We start from the raw sequence: 18,506 nt of genomic DNA on the forward strand, positions 1-18,506 counted from the left end.
TGCAGGGGGAAGGGGAGGCGGAAGAGGGGGACGCTGACGTCACTTATACCTACTGTGCACCAAGCACAGGCCCTGGCTCCCACCCATGCAGTCAGCACGCAGAATCCTTGACGGTAAGGGCTGCCAGACTGGAACTAAAAACACAGGACACTCAAATTTTAAATTCAGATGAGCAATCAGTGATTTTTAAGTGGGGCAAGTATGCCCCACTCGGTACTAGAAAATTCCATACTGTTTCTCTAAAATTCAAGCTTCTGTGGGCACCCTGTTTTTATCTGGTACCCCTGAGGCTTGACTACACCCACACGCTGGAGAATGCAGGGGATTTATTCTTGACTGAGGCTTAGGGAGGGGCTGCCTCTGAAGGTGACACGTAAAGGGTCATGGCACACCCCTGTGATCCCAGCGCTCCGGAGGCTGAGGCAGGAGGATTGCAAGTTTGAGGCTGGCCTCAGCAACTTAGCAAGGCTCTGAGCAACCTAGTGAGACCCTGTCTCAAAATTAAAAAATAAAAAGGGCTGGGGATGTGGCTCAGTGGTTAAGTGTCCCTGGGTTCAATCCCCGGGGCCAAAAGAATGAATCCAATCAGAACCGGTCAGCACAGGCCAAAGTGACCTAGACTTGCCACAACAGTGGGGACTTGGAAAAAAAAGAAAAAAGGGAAGGAGCCACCCATAACAATAATGGGGAAACAGAGTCCTCGGCACCCTGTAAACCACAGGGCACTTGAGGAGTTAGGCCACGTGTTTGGAGATGAGTGACAGGGAGGGACAGGAGGAGACCGCGGGCCCACGGTCATGACAAAGAACTGAGGAGTCCTTAGCTGGAGGCAGCCAGGCTGTGGCCTGACTCCTGCTGTATGGATTTCTAAATCCAGATAGGGGGCTGCGACCTGGCACTGGCAGGAGGGGGCAGAGGAGGAAAGGAAACGTGAAGCCGCCCCCAACAGAGCTGGTGGGTCTCCCAAGAAGATTTCACACACTAACAAACCAGCCGCCCTCGACAGGAACCCACGTTTCCCCGGCGTCCCCGGCCAGGCAGCCAGGAGGGCGATGCCGGAGGTGGCAATGCTATCAATTTCCATTTTGCTTTTGCCAAATACAGAAAAGGACACTTCAAAGACTTTCAAAAATAACTTGCAAACAACTCAAGGGTGGAAAGAGAAACACTGACCGTCTGTCTGCTGGAGAACTGTGGTAAGAGCAATAGGCAAAACTAATACCATAAGTAAAACTAAACGAGACGACCGTTTTCTACATACATCATTTGCTCCTTCGGGCTCTAGGAAACGGGCAGGGCAGATCATGGTGTCCCCATTTCACAGATAAGGAAACTGAGGCTCAGAAAAGTAGGAGAAGACGAGGCAGGATCTGAAGCTGTTTGGCACCAAAGCTAGAGACAAACCCAGCCCTGGAGCTGATGGGAGGCCACCCAGCCCAGCCTGCAGACAGCTGGTCCTCCTGCACGGGTCCCATCCTGTGTCCCCGAGAGACTACACAAGCTCTCTCTGCCCGTCTCTGCAGGACTCCCAAATTTGGACATAAATCCCCGGGGAGCGAGGAGCCCTCCCACACAGTGGCCCGGCCAGGAGGAAGGAGCCCAGCTTTGGCGCAGAAAACCTGAGCCATGAGCACGGAGCCGAACCCGGGCTTCTTCCTCGTCTGGGGCGTGGGAATGACCGAGCCCGCTCACTCTGTAGGACCTGGGCGGCCGCGAAAGCCATGCTCGATTTTATTGTCCACTCGGCTGGATGCAGGAGTCCCCAGAAACCAGCGGTGTGACTGTGGACGGCACCACCCAATCAGAAAGGCAAAGGGAGGACAGACAAGCGTGTCACCTGTCCCCTGGAGCTGGACACATTCCTCCCCTGCCTGTGGCCTCCAGGTCCTCCTGCCCTGCGGCCCCAGGACTTCCGCCAGCAGCTGCCCAGGTTCTCTGACCTCTGAGCCTCCCAGGGCCTCCCAGTGCAGACGGCCTGTCCTGGGAGGCCTCCAAGATCGCGTGCGTCGATTCCCCTAGACAGATGCCCTGGCACGGCTGTGCTTGTGTCCTCTGGGACCCTCTGGTCCTCTGAAGGACCCTGGCTAATAAGTGTCAACACCGTGTCCCCATCTAATACATAGTAGCCGCTGGTGTGAACAGTTACCCAGAGATAACACTCACCCTGGGTTGACTGTCCACTCGTTCAATGACCTTTTATTGAGCACCTGCTATGCGCCAGACACCTGGGGACATGTTAGGAAGCAGGACACACACGAGTCGATCCACATGGGATTTTCCAGGCGCCAGGAGAAATCAGCTCGTGGTGTGATGATAACACGTGTATTTTAAAAATCTAGTGTAAGGAATATTTTCAAGTGTCCAGCGTCAGACAAGAAGAAAGCAGGCTTGTCTAAAAGGATCAGGGACTGAGGCCGAGGCACCCGGGAAGGACTCGGGGACACTGCGGCTGGGACCTGGGGTGCGCAGGAGGCGCGTGAAGGGCCCAGCCTGCGGTGCGGCCAAGGAAGCGGCAAGGGGAGCCGTGGTTGGGAGCCACGGGGGCGGGACTGGCGATCCACTTCCAATCCGAGGGGAACAGGCTCGGGCTGCCCCAGGCGGCACAGGAACCGCAGCCTGCAGCCCCTCCCCGCTCGGGCAGCCGGACCCAGGGAAGATGCTCCTCTCCAGTTCTCACCTCCAGCTCCGGTTCTGCTCAGAACTGTTTCCTTAAAAAAATGGCAGTGGACCGTGGTGGGAGGGACGGACTCAAAGCCTGTTCAAAGCCAAAGAAGCCAGACCTTCCTGGCGGGCACGTGCTCCCTGCCTCTGCAGGAGCAGCCTCAGCCCTTCCGTGGGAGACAGAGCGGGAGCCCCGGTCTCCACTCCGCCCTGCCGAGAACAGAGCCTGCCAACCCCGCCCAACACCAGGCGGACCCTCAGGGCCAGCAGCCCGGAACACTTCCATGCCAGAAAAGCGAATCCTGTGGCTGGCGCAAAGCTGAGAAACCTCCCGGTAATTGACAAGGACAGAGCCAGCATCCGGCAGTCAGGTGACAAGGCCTCCCACAGGGAGGGCGGTGTGACCCGGGCCTGTCTTGAATCCTCAACATCCACTGCGTTTTATTTATTCATTCACTACTCACTTGGAACTTGCCGGAGACTCCCAGAAATATCTGTGATAGATTCTTAAATTTAAAATTGGAACTAGAGAAAAATGATTTTAGAACAAGAGGTAAAAATGGAGGAAAAGAGCAGAATGGAAGGAGAATTGAGACACAGGAGCCAGAAGGTCGATTACTCACCTGGATCTGAGGATGTGGCTCGCTGAGCTTCCTGGTGGCCAACTCAGAAAGGGCAGTGCAAGATGTTCTCATAGTCCAAGGAGAAAAACGCTTGACTTCAGAACCAGACCGCAGTGCCGTGTGGCCCCAGGACTAGTATTTTAATGTACTTGGACTCCATTTTCTTATCTCCACAAAGGGATGAGAGACCATTTTCACTTTAAGTGAAAAGCTGTAATAAAAACCAAAACTGGCTGATCTTTCAGCATCAGCTCTGGAATAAGAATCCCAAAGGTGTATGAGAACCAGCCAGTAACGAAAGTGAGAGAAGCCACACAATAGGGAGTGGTGGGGACTGTGGCAGACTGGCGCATCCACACTCACCTAGGGTGGACAGTTGCTTCACCTGGTCCTGCCCACCTTCTGCTTCTTAAGAGATCAAAATCAGGGCTGGGGAGGTAGCTCAGTTGGTAGAGTGCTTGCCTTGCTAGCACAAGGCCCTGGGTTCAATCCCCAGCACCAAAAGAGATCAAAATCAGGAATCTTTATGTCAACTCTTCCAACTTTGAGACATTGCTTCTAATTCAAATTTACTTAAACCCATGTGTAGGTCAAATACGGTCCCATTTGAAGACCAGTTCCAGAAAGAAAGAGCAGATCCCTCCACAGTCTTACACAGTTGTTCCTCTGTATCCACAGGCTCTGCAGCTAATGGGTTCAACCAACCACAGGTTGTGATTCTTTTTTAATTGTGTCTGTACTGAACATTTTTTTCTCTGGTCGAGATTCCCTAGACAACACGGTATAACTACTTGCACAGCACTTAGGCCGTCTAAGGCAGCAGGAGTAATCCAGAGATGGTTCAAAGCACGCAGCAGGATTACATAGGTTCTATGCAAACGCCACACCTGCACGCCGGGGCCTTGGGCATCTGTGAGTCCGCGAGTCCCGGGAGCGTCCGGAAACCAATCCCCCAGATTCTTCTGTCTCCAGGTGAAGTTGCCATTCCTGGATCCCAGCACCCCCAGCGAAGAATCTCAGGGAAGCCTCTCTCAGCAAAGGCCTGGTTCTTTTCGAATCCTATTCCACACGCATTGCTGAGCGCCTACTGTATCTCAGGGACAGCGAAGGACACTCAGGTGCCCACTAGACAGGCCTGGCCGTGCACTCAGCAGCTCGGAACCTTCTCGAGGTTGGGCGAGGTCTGCAGAAATCCTCCCTTGTCATCGACTTCCAGGCATGTGGCTGGATTTCTTTCAACCAGGAACTAGAAGATACTCGTTCCTGTCCAAGCCCTTTCTTCTCTGTCCAGCCCCAGATGAGGTCCTCAGGGAACTGATCCCTCTCCTCACTTCCAATTCAGCCAAACGCCCATTGGCTACAGGTTCTGTGCAAAGAGCTGGGAGCATTACGATCAATGCCGGGGGACCACTATCTTCAGGGAGCTTGGTGACCCACTTTCTAGGTCCAGGATGTAACAGGCAACTGAACTCATCCTAGAAGGCATTCTAAGTCACCGAGAGCTGAGTTGATCTGGGTTTAAGTTGGAGTTCTTCCATCCTCTAGCTGTGTGATCTTGGGAAAGTCACCCACCCTCTCTGTGTTCCCTCACCGTTTGTTGGGAACAGGACTGAACCATAATGCTGCAAAGGTTTTATGCGCTGCACAATTCTGAGGAGTGTGACTTGACTACATTATGATGCACATGGTTTGCCCTGGAATTGTGCAGTACTGAACACAGACAGCTGTGTATGGCATCCCTGGCTAGAAGGAGCAAATACCACATATGAAAGAAACAAGCGGTTCAGCACACGAAGCTGCTGCTAGGACAGAAATCAACTAGAATACAAAAATCCCTTGGTTATCTTACCGTCTCTTTTTCGCCATCTTTTCAGCAACTCTGGCTGAGTAAAGCAAAGCCCTCCTGACGACCAGGGCCCTCTGAGTCAAGCTGAGCCCTCTCATCCATCAGTCCTGAACTGCCCGCATTTCTTCCTCCACGGAAACGCGGGCCAGTCAGTCCCCAAGCCTTGATTTATGTCTCTGCTGCTCCGACTGCCAGTCTGCCCTGCCGCCCTCCTCCCCGGCCTGGGCCCCAGCCTTGCCTCCGGACTGAGGTTGTGGACCGCGGCTTAACAGTTCACGCTCCTCCATGGTCCAGAATCATTCTCCAGGGTCACGCATGCTCAGGCCCCAGCCCGGCGATTTTCTTTTCCTTTTAAGCATCTAATTGTCTTAGAAGTTTAAATATAGCTGGTGCCTGCTCTTGCTTGATTATTTTGCAGATGGTATTGGCCGGGTCCCTTTCTGTTGCATAGTGACAGAAAACTGACTGAAATCCATTAAATAAACAGTGAATTCATTGGTTCACAGATCTCAAGAGTCTGAGACTAGAGCAGGCTTCAAGGATGGCTGGATTCAGGAGCTCAGACAGTACTTGGGGGTCTATTTCTCCATCTCTGGATTCAGATGTTCTCCCTGGTAGTGCCACAGGGTGGCTCCTGGTGAAGCCACGTTCACCACAAAGTTGAGCAGAAGCCTCCAGTCAGAATAAAAAGCTAAAGAGGACAAGTGTATTGAAAAGCATGAGCAAGACTTCTAGCTCCTGTCCCCAACTACCAGGACTTCTACCCCCTGTCCTTGGCTCCTCCCACTATTTTCTGAATGTGTCTAACTCAACCCTGCAGGGAAGGGCTGGGTTTTGTTGTTGTTATTGTATCTGGTGCTCAGGATCAAACCAGGTCCTTGCAACTAATAAGCAAACACCCTACCACTGAGCCACACACCCAGAGCGGTGGCTGTTTCCTGCCTCTGATTGCAAGTCTGAAGAGACTCCCAGCTCTAGCTTCTCGCTCCCTCCCACAGCAGAAGCAGAAGTTCTGCCCCCTCTGCTCCCAAGTCCTTCCTACCAAGCCTCCGCTTCCTGTCCAAAGTTTTCACGGGAGCGGAGGCCCATGTTAGTAATACAGCTACTCCAGAGGTGGAGGCAGGAACACCCAGGTCAGGGTCAGCCTGGGCAACTGAGCAGGATCCTGTCTCAAAATAAAAAAAATAAAAAGAACCGGGGAGGTAGGTCAGTGGTAGAGCACAGAAAGAAAAAAAAAAAAAAAGGAGGTGCAGCTCTCGGTCATTGGTGGAGTGTATTTGATAGTCAGTCCCTGAACCCAATGAATGACTGCGTTGGTTCCAACATCAGCCCCTCCAACTATTGGAGGACTCTCAAGAGTTTCTGTTTGCCTTCTATTGCAAGTGATAGATGATCCCCTATTCAAAGAATACTAAAGAATCTGTATTTGCTGAGTGCAGAGGCACACACCGGTAATCCAGCAGCTTGGGAAGCTGAGGCAGGAGGATCTCAAGTTCAAGGCCAGCCTCCGCAACTTAGCAAGACCCTAAGCAACTTAGTGAGATCCTGTCTCTAAAAAATAAAAAGGGCTGGAAAATGTGACTCAGGGGTAAAGCACTCTAGGTTCAATCCCTGCTACAGTCCCCCCAAAGAGAATCTGCATTTATTGCTATTAATATTCATTATTAGGAGGTATAATGATTACCTGTTGTTGGGAATATTTATGAAGCATTTTACGGTTCTCAAGTGCCATTCCCCGTACCTTGAATGTATCTCACTTAAGCTGCCCCTTCAGGTGGACTATTTTTGTTGGGGGGGGGGGGAATACTTGGGATTGAGCCCAGAAATACTTAACCACTAATCTACATCCCCAGCCCTTTTACTTAAATTTTAGACAGGGTCTTGGCTAGGTTGCTGAGGCTGGCCTTGAAACTGCAATCCTCCTACCTCAGCCTCCCAGGCCTCCAGGATTACAGGCACAGGCCCCTGCACCCAGCTGAGCTGGGCCTTCTTATCTATCCCATTTCACAGAAGGTCAACTCTGCTGCCACGCACCTGGTCAGTGAGGGGATTTGACCTGGCTCCAGAGGCTGCGTCTCCACCGGACTGTAACCAAAGGCCAAGGGATGAGAAGAGCAAAGTGTACGGAACCCAAGTTCTCGAATTTCCAGCGGGGTCACCATCTCTGCCTGCCGCCTTCTCCCCACAGAGAAGCTTCCCTCCTGCTCTGGCAGGCGTGGCTCCCAACAGCCCCGGCCTTGTTCCGGCAGCAGCCGTCTAGGGAAGAAGGCAGTACTCTCCCTGAGTTCCCCCAGCAAAATCCCAGAGAAGAGCTCTGATTGGCCCAGCTTGGGTCACATGCCAACCTCTAGGCCAATCACCTGCCGCCAGGGAGCCAGAGCGCTGTGGCTTTGGGGCTTTGAGTTAAAATCCGCCAGTGGCGGGTGTTTGTTCAGCCCCCACTGTGGGGCCAGCATGGCGGGGGGCAGAGGCGGCTCCCAAGAGAGGGAGGCCGTGCTGGGGACACTGGCCTTTGTTTCACTTGGCGGCAAGGAAGGTTGCAGGGAGCGCGGCTGCGGAGGAGCCCGTGGGCGGAGGACCAAGGCCCGTCCCCGCGGTGCACAGTCCCAGCGGTGGCCAGATGCAGAGCAGCTGCCCTTCAGAGGTGCACGTGCCCCTTTAATACCAGGCGCCCTGGGGGGACATGAGCGTGCCTTGTCAGCCTGCCCTCCTGCCTGGATGAAATACGAAGCGGGTCTTTGAAGACGCATCCGCGGTGCTTAGCAAAGCTCCAAAACCGCTCGTCTGAAAATATCCCAGCGCAGATGCACTCGCGCGAGGCCGTGTGATCTGTGACATTTCACAGTTGCGGTTTGGGCAACTGTGAAATGTTGAGGTGGCAGAATTTACACCCCTTTCCACATAGTCCTGTTTGTCAATTCCACTGTCATCTCCCGCCTCTGGACCCTCACTTACGTCCCACAAGCCCCCGGGGTCAGGGAGGCCAGCAGGCAGGCTCAAGGACCCGTCGGAACCGGGTTTGAATCTCGAAATCTCCTGTGCCAGCTGGGTGATCTAGGGAATGTTGCTCAACCTCTCTGAACCTCAGGAGCGATATCAATACCTATCTTTTGTAGATTCTAGACAAGGTGGGCCCAGTTCTGTGTTAGTCAGGTGAGGGCAGCATACTTCGGTGTCAAATAATCCTCAAATGTCACTGGCTTAGTGCAGCCCTGATTTTTTTACCTCACTCATTCCAAGTTCCCTGCCCCTGGAGAGTAGCTCTTCTATAGGACAAAATGAAACCACGTCACCAAGAGGTACTGGCACCCACAAGGGTGGCAGATGGACTGATACAGGGTAGTGGGCATCCTGGTGTGAGGTCACTAAGTCCCTAGCCCCAGGGCCTGGTCAGTGCAGCAACTCCATCCCTTCCAGAAGCTGCTGAGTCTGGTGTGGCTCACCAGAGCTTGACGTGGGCTTGGGTTGCCGTGCTCACCAGGAGGAGGTGCCGACGTCCTTGTTTTCTGCACACGTCCCAGGCACCGTGCCAGGCACCCGGAAGTCCACCCGTCTCTGCTTGGGGTCAGCCTCACACTCCACTGTGCCCCGAGAGACACCAAGTGACCCACCTCTGACCAGGTCGCTGAGGCTTGGAGAGGCTGAGCTGCTCTCAGTCTCAGACTGGGCTCCCCCAGGAGCAGAGGTGAGGCCAAGGACTCAGGTTCAAGTAGTTTATGTGGGAGGGACAGACAAGCAGGCAGAGAGGTGGGGAGCACAAAAGGAGGTGGGGCAGCCCGAGGAGACGCGTCCTGGCCGTGGGTTGCCGGGCTTCATCCAGCTGGGAGACCCTCGATGAGACTCCCAGCCGAGGCAGGGGTGCTGGGCAGTTCATCCACCTGTCAGTCACCGGCAGAGCCCACTCAGCCTGCGCTGTGCGAGGGCAGAAGAGCATTCTAGAACTTTGGAAAACCATCAGACAAGGATGTCAGGGGATGGACAGATGGGACGGCAGGAACAGGAGGTGAAGAGAGCAATTCTGCAAAATGGGCCCGGTGCCGACCCCACATGCCCTCTTTTCCAAGAAGCAATTTGCCCGCAGCCCTGCCTGGCCTCCGTGGACTGGATCTGTCACGTTCCCTGCAAACCACGGCTCACCCAGGAGAAAGGCAGGCCCCGGATAACGTCCATAGGAGGAACCCAAGTTACCCTGGGGAGACCTTCGTGACCAGATCCTAAAACTCTGGGAGATAAGGATCATCCTCCTAAAATCTGTAAGTCCCCATAAAATCCGTAAGAGTGTACAGCTGAGAATCCAATTAGGACTGGTCAGCAGAGGCCAAGGTGACCTAGAGTTGCCAGGACAGTGGGGACCTGAAAGTCTGAGGTCACCCTGCTGTCAGTCAAAATTCAAGAAGAGGACCTGGGCAGGACTCTCTGGAAACTTCTCTGGGACCTGGCGCACAGGAGAGACACACTATCCCTCTCCTCTCTCAGAGGACCCACTCTCTCCCTTGTCCCCTTCCCCTTTCCTGTCCCTTCAGTAAACCCATTCTTGCTACTGAGGCTGGAACCTTTCTGACTTGATCACAAGAATCAGGGTTTGAAGAGGGGTCTTAGCGGTGCCTCAGTGTTTGGAAGGCCCAGCTCCATGGCAGGGAGCAGCAGAGACGGCGGCCAGCGTTTGGCCAGCCCTGGAACATGAAGGCCAGAGCACGTGGGGCGGACGTTGGAGGAGCTGCTGTCTGGGTGTGGCGGGGGCCTCGATTAGCTTGCCAGCATGATGTCAGCCGGTTTGCAGACTTCCTGAAGATGTGACAGCTGGCTCTCATGAGCAGGTACTAGCCGGCCCCAGTGCGACGTCACTTAGCCAGAGAATGCAGGCAAGGCCAGGGGACCATGTGCTGCCAGGCCTGAACCCACACACCATGTCACCAGAGACCCTTCGGCCCTGTGGGTTACGCTTCCAAAATCCAAGGCCTCCCCCTGCCGGGGGCTGGGGTCTCCTCCCTGCTCCTTGCAGCCTGCAGTTCTGCAGAGCCTGGTGAGGACAGGCGTAGGCAGGAGAAGGGAGCGTGGGAACGCCAAGACGGGCAGCGACAGCCACCCGCAGCAGGGACCTTCGCTTGGACGCCCGACCCCTCTAGAAGGCCTTCCTGTCGCGGGGGTACCCGGCCTCGACTTCACAGCCCCTGACAGGGAGCTCGGGCCCCTCCCGCCCGGCTTCGCTCTCTGAAGGGTCTCCCACCACCAGCCCCGCAGGACATCCAAACTGCCACTCCTGCTAAGGGAGACGTCGCCTGCTCACAGCAATGGCTCCCGAGCCAGAGGGAGGCACGTGAAGGATGGGCCGGCTCCCGAGCCAACACTGGGCCGGTGCCTGGGCCCAGAGCTGCTGAAGCAATGACTTCTGTCGTCAAAGCCAGTCAGCCACTCAGGGAGCCCAGGAGGCACTGCGTGGCGGCCCCAGGCTGAACCCCTGGACCCCACTCAGATGCTCTCGTGCGTGAGAAGCTTCCAGGGCCCCACCCGAGTCCCCTCGGTAGGGCTGAGGTTGGGCTTCAGCCGGTCGGCCGGCGTCTCCAGGCGGTGCTGGGCCGCGGCAGGGGCGTGGGACCGTCGGAAGGGCCCGTGCTCAGACGAATGCTCTCTTGTCACGGTCCTCGCATTCCCGATATCGCAGCAAGGGACCCTGCGTTGGTGATCGGCACTGAGCTCCACAAACGAAAGGCTGGTTTTGGCTGCTGGTCCCCAAACCACAGCCCAGTGACAGGGTTGAGGAATGGTCGCAGCAGGCAAGCTTCCCTGAGTGTGACGGTGACCGTGACACGGAGGCTTCGCCCTTCAGTTACTGAGCACCCACTGTGCGCCAGGCTTTGGACCTGGCCGGGGAGGACAGAATGTGCCCGTCGGGAGCCTGTGGACCCAGGCTGCCCGTGAGGGGGTCTCAGGCCCCTTCCGTCAGCCCGCGCGGGCCCTGCTGGGGCTGGGCTTGCGGAGTCCAGCGAAAGACCAGGCAGCTCTGGACACCTCAGGGGCGGGTTCTCCCGCCGCCCCCAAACCTGGGAACTAAAGCTGAAGTGAGGGTCAACCGTAAAAACCGACACCTAGCGGATCGGAACCAAAATATCCAAAGGTCAGAGGAAGGTCGTGTAAAAGTCTAAGACGGCAAGGTGGCGCCGGCGGCCGGGAAGCCCGCCCCTCCTTGGAGAAGAAGGGGTGGTCTGGAACCCCCGAGGCGTGGCCAGGGCTGGTGCCCACAGTGCCCCAACCCCAGGGGACGGGACCTCCGTCCAGGCTCGGAGGCAACAGCGGCATGTCCAGGTCACACTCCCCGTGGGTAGTGGGACTCAGCGATACTTGTCACACTAATCTGGACGTTTTAACACTGGGGACACCTTGAGAAAGAAGGGGAGACTTGGAGAGGTGAGGGCCCATCCTAAGAGGTGCCCCAGCAGAGATTCTGGAGGGAAATGGGAGTCTCCGGAGGGACTGGGCACCCGTCAGCGTCCTCGGCGGAGCCGGAGAGGGTGGCAGCATGGCGTCACCGGGACACCTGGGCCAGATTTACAGAGGTGGTACCCTGGCCTCACGGCTCCTCAGACAGGTTATCTGGGCTCCGCGGACAGTGAGCAAATCGCACGCACCTGACACGCAGGTCCCCCTCGGACCAGCCCCAGCGTCCCCTGGGACTCCTGCGGAGCGGGGCGGTGCCCGCACTGCTGACCATGCTGACTCCACCCCTGGCCTCCAGCCCTGTGCACCTCCTCCTCGGCCACCCAGGCAGCCACCATCAGGTCTCCTCTGGACCACTCGGACCCACCCCGTCTCCTCCAGCAGACGTCGGCACGTCCAGCCGCAGCCAGCACCCGGCCTTGTGAAGCTTTATGGGGACACAGCACGTCCACCTGTGTCCGGAAGGCGGTGGCTGCTTTGCCAGCGCAATGGCAGAGCTGGGCAGCTGCAGTAGGCCGAGGAGTTCTGTGCGGGAGCGGCTTCTCCCCAGAGCGCCCACCGCCACCTTCCCGAAGGCCTCGCAGGTAACAGGCCTCCCTCCCAGAGTCGGTGGTGACCTCCTGGGCAGGTCTTCTTGCTTCTTCATGCAGCTGGCGAAGTCCTGCGGGCCTTGCTCCTGATTCCCGCGCTGGCCTGGTCTCTGCGCTCCTGCCAGGCGGCTCTGTAGGCAGCAGTGGAAACCCCTCCCCGGTCCCCTCCCCGGTCCCCTCCCATGGTCCACTCCCCGATCCCCTCAAATGTCCCCCTCCCATGGTCCCCTCCCATGTCCCCCTCCCATGGTCCCCTCCCATGGTCCCCTCCCATGTCCCCCTCCCATGTCCCCCTCCCATGTCCCCCTCCCATGGTCCCCTCCCATGGTCCCCTCCCATGATCCCCTCCCATGGTCCCCTCCCATGGTCCCCTCCCATGTTCCCCTCCCATGATCCCCTCCCATGATTTTTTTATACTGAGCATTAAACCAGGGGCTCTTTACCACTGAGTTACATTCCCCTGTCCTTTTTTTTTTAATTTTTAATGTGAGACAAGATCTCACTAATTTGCTGAGGCTGGCCTCAACCTTGTGATCCTCCTGCCTCAGCCTCTGGGAGCACAGGTGTACATCACCTCTCCCGACTAGGAACCATTTTTTTTCCAACTCCATTATTTTTAAAAACTACCGCCACACCCAATGCTGGTTACACGAGAGTACGGCTGTCAATATCTACAAACCCTTTGGAAAGCAATAAGGTGAGAAGGATGGGAAAACCGTCAAAATGTGCTGTCATGCGACTTGGATTCCCACTCCTGAGAATTTAAAGAAACAATTCGATGGTAGCAAAGGTTGTTTGGCATAAAGGTGTTTACTGTCTTATTATCTGAAAAAAAGAGAAATCCGGAGCACGTTAACTGTCTGCTGGCATCCGCAGCCTCTAACCGTGATCATTATCCAAACTCAGTCGAGACACAGAAAAAGGATTATGATAAATGAAAGGTGTCAAATAAAACTGGAATATATATTAGGGCTCCAAGTCTTACTAACAAGGGGCAGGAGACTCAGAAACAATGAAAATCCTGTGTGCCGGGGACTCGGCTGGCAGCCCGTCAAATTCAGTCCTTCCCTTTCCCCGGTAACAGCCGGACCAGATTTCCCAGCAGCCCTTGCACTGGGCAGGGCTGAGAAACGGGTTCAAGTCTCCTGAATGAGAGAAATGCGATGTGCCGCTGGCTGTTCTGGCCCATGAAACCCCACCGCACACTCCACCAAGCTCAGAGGTGACCTTAGGAGCCACAGCGAAGACCCCAGAGACCCGTGAGCTTGAGCACCAAAGTGACTGCAGAACACAGACATGACCCTCCCCTGGGACCACCGTCCTGAACTGTAGCATGAGAAAGAAAGGACCCCCTACTCTAGGCATGTGTGTGGGGGGGTGCCACTAAATTTGGGGCTCCTTGTTACAGCAGCACAGCCATCCCTATACACACGTGTTGGAGGGTAGTGACCTCCTACCTGTGACACGGGTTGAGACACAGACTGGAGGGTCAGGAAGACGCCTTCAAGTCCCAGCGATGGTATTTCCTATTCCCAGGAAGGCGCTAACCTACCTGACCCTCCATATCCTCACCCATTTGTTCTGAGAATCGAATGAGAAGATTCTACTTAGTCCTTAGCCCTGTGCCTCTGACGAGAAGGGCTCAGCCAATGTCCAAGGCCTCCTGAAGCCCAGCTGCCTCCGCTCCGTCCTGCACCCTGAGACACTTCCCTGCGCTCCTCCGAGCTCCAGCGAGTCCTTGCAAGCAGGCGTGCTAACGAGCGCACTGCCCGGGGGGAACGTCCTTCCAGCCCACCGCCCGGCAGAAGCTCTCCAGCCTGGGCAGGCCTCGGATGGGGCTGGTGGGCAGCCGCTGACAGCGTCCTCCTCGTCCTGGACAGAACAGGGTCCAGGAGCCAGGTTGCCCCAGCTGGTCTCCCAAGACAGCTCATCCTTGTCACCCACCCGGGTGAAGCTGGGCTGGACGGAGAAGGCACAGGCCAGGCAGGCAGTGGTCAGCAGGCTGTGCCCAGCCGGAGAGCAGTTCCCAGACCAGATGGGAGCCCTGGCAAGTCCTCAGAGCCGGCAGAGGCCAGTCGTGCCCAGAGGCCAAGAGGCCAATATGGTGGGGAAGGGCTGGAGTCCTGATGAAGAGGCCAGCTAGGTACTCGCATCGGCCAGCTGTCCACCGTCTGAGGGGCCCTGGGCAGCAGGAGAGCAGGCCCAGTTCATGCTGGGGCCCTGGCCAGAAATGGGGCTCACCCCATTGTGTCACCCTGCACACACACGACGCACACAGGACGGTGTTCTTCACGCATCCGCCAAACCCGACTCCCGCTGGTCTCCCGGCAGACGAGGGTCCCAGCGAGGCCCACGGCGCCCCAGGAGGGGACCCATCCATCACCGTTTGCATGTGTCAGGGAGATAAAGTCCGTGACAGACTCCTCGAGTCACACCCAGGGTCCTGCCCTCCTGCAGGCCCCACAAACCAGCTCCACGCCCATGCCCCTCAGCTCCCTCCACAGCGTCCCCAGAACCAGTTAGAAGTGACCACTTGGGTGGGTGTGGGCATTTGAGGAAGGGATTTCAGAAGGGAAGTGGGGACCAGAGGGTGCAGACGTGGTCAGCGCTGAGAAGGGAGCCCCTGCAGTGCAGCCTGACCCCAGGAGGAGCTCTGGCTGTGAGCTGCTGGCGGCCATGCGGGCCACCTCAGCGATCACCCACCACGGCTGAGGGAGGCCAGCGCTCCCTCCCAGAGGTCCCGGGAAGGGGACAGCTGTGAGCACTTAGCAGCCAGCACTCCAGCACCGGGAACAGGGAGCGGGCCGAGCAGACAGGGCCCAGGCAGGGCTCGGTGGCAGCCACCAGGTAGACCTGGGGAGACTTTCAACACAGCGAGCCCTTGACACAGAACGAGCACTGACCAGTCAGACCAGGCGCTGTGGCCACCCCAAGGACTGGCTGTGACCAACGGGCACATCCCCGCATTGGGTCCCATCTGACTGTCAGCGTGTCTCTGCAAAGGGCTCGGCCACCGAACACGATCCTCAGTCACCCTGTGATGCGGGCATTGTCCCCACTTCACTGCTGGACAGCTGAGGCTCAGGGATGCCAGGCAGCCCTCCCCAGGTGGCACGGCCCCATCGATACCAGGGCCAGCACTTGCTCTCGGGCCAGTCTGGCTTCAAAGCTGGTACAGTTTTTTTCACTCTGCCTCACTGGGTCACGACAGATTAAAAAGGAAAGCAAGACAAAGACGTCCTGCTTCCCAGAGACCAGGGTGACGCCAGGTTATGATCTTATCATGTCCAGAGGGGAAGGAAAGGACAGAAAAGGAGCCACGTGTGTCAGGAGCCCCTCTTTTATCTGATCACTTGGCAGAACCGATGTGCGCCAAGTCCTGGAACCAGAGGAAGACAGAGGCCTGACCCCCACACAGGAGCCCGGGACTAGAGAGCAGAAATGAAGTGGAGCCATTGGAGCCAGGAGGTCGTAGCCACGCGATATTAATATCCGTCTCTGTCCCACAGAAGCGAGGCCTGGACCTGGCCCAGCTGCATGCTCTATTGTTGAAGACCGAAGTGGCCCTCGATGGCAGCTCCTCTCCCTTGCGGCTGAGACACAACTTCTGCCCCCTCCCCAGGGGTCCACAAACTTTTTCAGGAAACAGCCAGACAGTAAATATTTTGTGGGTCCCATGATCTCCACTGCAACTATCAACTCCACCAGGGTTGGTCGTAAAAGCGTCCAGAGAAGATACAGAAATGAATGGGTGCTGCTGTGTTTCAATAAAACTTTATTGACAAAAGCAGGTCACCAGCTGGATTTGACCCGTGGCCAGGGTTTGCTGACCCCTGCTTAGCCCATTCCTCGGCTTTTTCGGGTGCACCCCTGAGCAGAGCCGGTGCTGAGCTGTTCCACGGCCACAGGGCATGACCCGGACTTGGACTCTTCACCTGCTAACGTTGGTCACTGGCCAGGCAAAGGTCGGGCAGCCAAGGTTAGATGGCACAGTACAGGTTCAGGCCCAAGACTGGACCAGGTAAGACGCGCTAAGTTGAGCACACAATGCTGCTGCTATTTGACTGTTTGCTTAAAATAAACATCGAAACCTTTTATTTTAGACAGTTTTGGATAATACAGAGTTCCCATGGGCTCTGTCTAGTGATATGTTCTCATTAACTGAAGTCCACCCTTTGTTGCAGATTCCCTTTGTCCTTCTGCTCCGGACCCTGGCCACGATGCCACACTGAGAATTCGAGGGTGTTGGTCAGGGTGTGGGGCGTTCTTCACCTGGACGTCTCTGATGTTCTTTCCATGATTAGACAGGGTGCGTGTCCGCAGGAGGGCCCTGCAGAGGGGAGCCCCGTTCTTACCCCTTCCTACCAGGCCACGTCTCTGCAAATGACAGTCACTGCTGACACTCACTTTGGTCGTCAGCGTGAGCTGGCTGTCATCAGCTTCACCCTGTAAAGTCGCTCCTTCTCCCCTTCCTTCGCGTCACGCTCTCTGGAAGAAAGTCACGCAGCACAGCCCACGCTTCAGACAGGGGTGACGCTCCCCGGCTCTGGGATGGAGTGGCCACTGGTCACTTGAATTCCTCTGCACAGAGGAGGCTCGTCTCCATTTATCCAACCATTTTATCAGCATGGAACCATTGTTCCAGATTCACCCACTGGGAGCCCTTCGGTTGGCTCCTGTGTCCCCCGGGGGCCCATCCTGTGGCATCATTTTGGTTAACCCTTTACCTTCTGGAAGGACAAGATGCTCCAGGCTCATCTAATCTATTTCCTGCCTCAGTCCTAGAACGGAGATTTCCCGAGAAGCCTGGGTCGTTGGATAGGAGCAGGGTGCCAGGTGCAGTGGCGCAGCCGTGACCTGGGGGCTGAGCAGGAGGATCACATGATCCTTCCTGGCCTCCCTGCATGGGCCCTTGCACCCGGCAGCCCAGTCCCCCAGTGTTTAGAGTAATGACGTGAAAACATGAACCAGATCTCTCCACTGAAACTCCCCAATAGCTCCCACTGCAACTGCAACTGAGCCAACTCCTTTCCAGGGTTTCTCATGGAGAATAGGAGCAGGAGGGGTGGGGGAGGGGAGGGGGGCATTGCTGTCCCTTGGCCTGGGCACCTTCTCCTGCAGATCTCTGCACGGCTGTCCCCTTCCTGTCCCACCTCCTGAGACCTTCCCTGACACCAGCACTCAATCACAGTGCCTGTTCTATTTCTTTTTCCTAACTTGTCATTATCCATTATCCTGTCCCTCCCTCCTCAGCACGAGGCTTCCGAGTGGACCCTGCTCTCCGGGTTACCAGCTGATGCACAGCCCAGGGAGGGTCCATGGGTGTTTGCTGAATTGTCCACTGAACTTGGCAAAGCCCCCACTGGCCCGGAGCTCAGCAGACTTTCTGTAAAGATCCAGATGTGCCACCACCACGCACCCCTGGGATTGTGGGGCCCGGGCTGCCACAGAAGGGGTGGGAAGGGACTGCGGTGGCTGTGTTCCCCCAACATGGCTCGTACCAAGGCAGGGTGTGGCCCCAGGGCTGCAGTTTGCTAAGCCCTGTCGTGGCCCGGTCCCGGTCTTTGACGTCATCCACCTCAGCAGTTCTGGGAGGACAATCTTTGCCGTCGTGACCGCTCATCCCCCAAAGCACATTGAGCACCGAGCATCACTTAGGCGAGCCACTTTAAGTAGGCAGCAAATGTCCCTCCATGTTCCCACCGGCCCAGCCATCTCCTCTCTACCCCCTGCAGGAACCCGACAGGGAGGCACGGATTCCGCACAGATTTGGGCGCCACTCGTTCCAATGCATTCGTCCTATCTTACAAAACCTTCCAATCTGGAAAAGCAGACCAGTGAAAGAGTCACTCGTCCCAAAGGCTGTGGACAACAGCGGCCTCTGAACGCCCCAGGTGGAGGCCCGGCTGAGGAGGGCTCTGCCCGCTCTCAACCATCCCAGGCACCGCGTGACCTGGGCGTGGACCCCTGGCGTGGGCGTGACTGGTGGGGCATGGACCCCCCTCGCGTGGGCGTGGCCTGTGGGGCGTGGACCCCCCTGGCGTGGGCGTGGCTGGTGGGGCATGGACCCCTGGCGTGGGCGTGGCTGGTGGGGCATGGACCCCCCTCGCGTGGGCGTGGCCTGTGGGGCTTGTACCTCTGGCGTGGGCATGGCGTGGCTTCTGCAGCCTGTCCTCAGTCCTTCCCCTTCCCCAGGAGGACACGACCTTCCAGCTGGAGGGGCTCCTTCCACAGGGCCTGCTAACGGGCCTCTGCTGCCCTTCCACAGAAGCCAAGGGCCCCACTTGGCTCTTGAGATGCCACCGCATCTCCTCTGCCCTGCCCCCGAGAAGGGGCTGAACAAACAAGTCT

Source organism: Sciurus carolinensis, chromosome 18 (assembly GCF_902686445.1).
Source record: "Sciurus carolinensis chromosome 18, mSciCar1.2, whole genome shotgun sequence".
Lineage (NCBI taxonomy): Eukaryota > Metazoa > Chordata > Mammalia > Rodentia > Sciuridae > Sciurus > Sciurus carolinensis.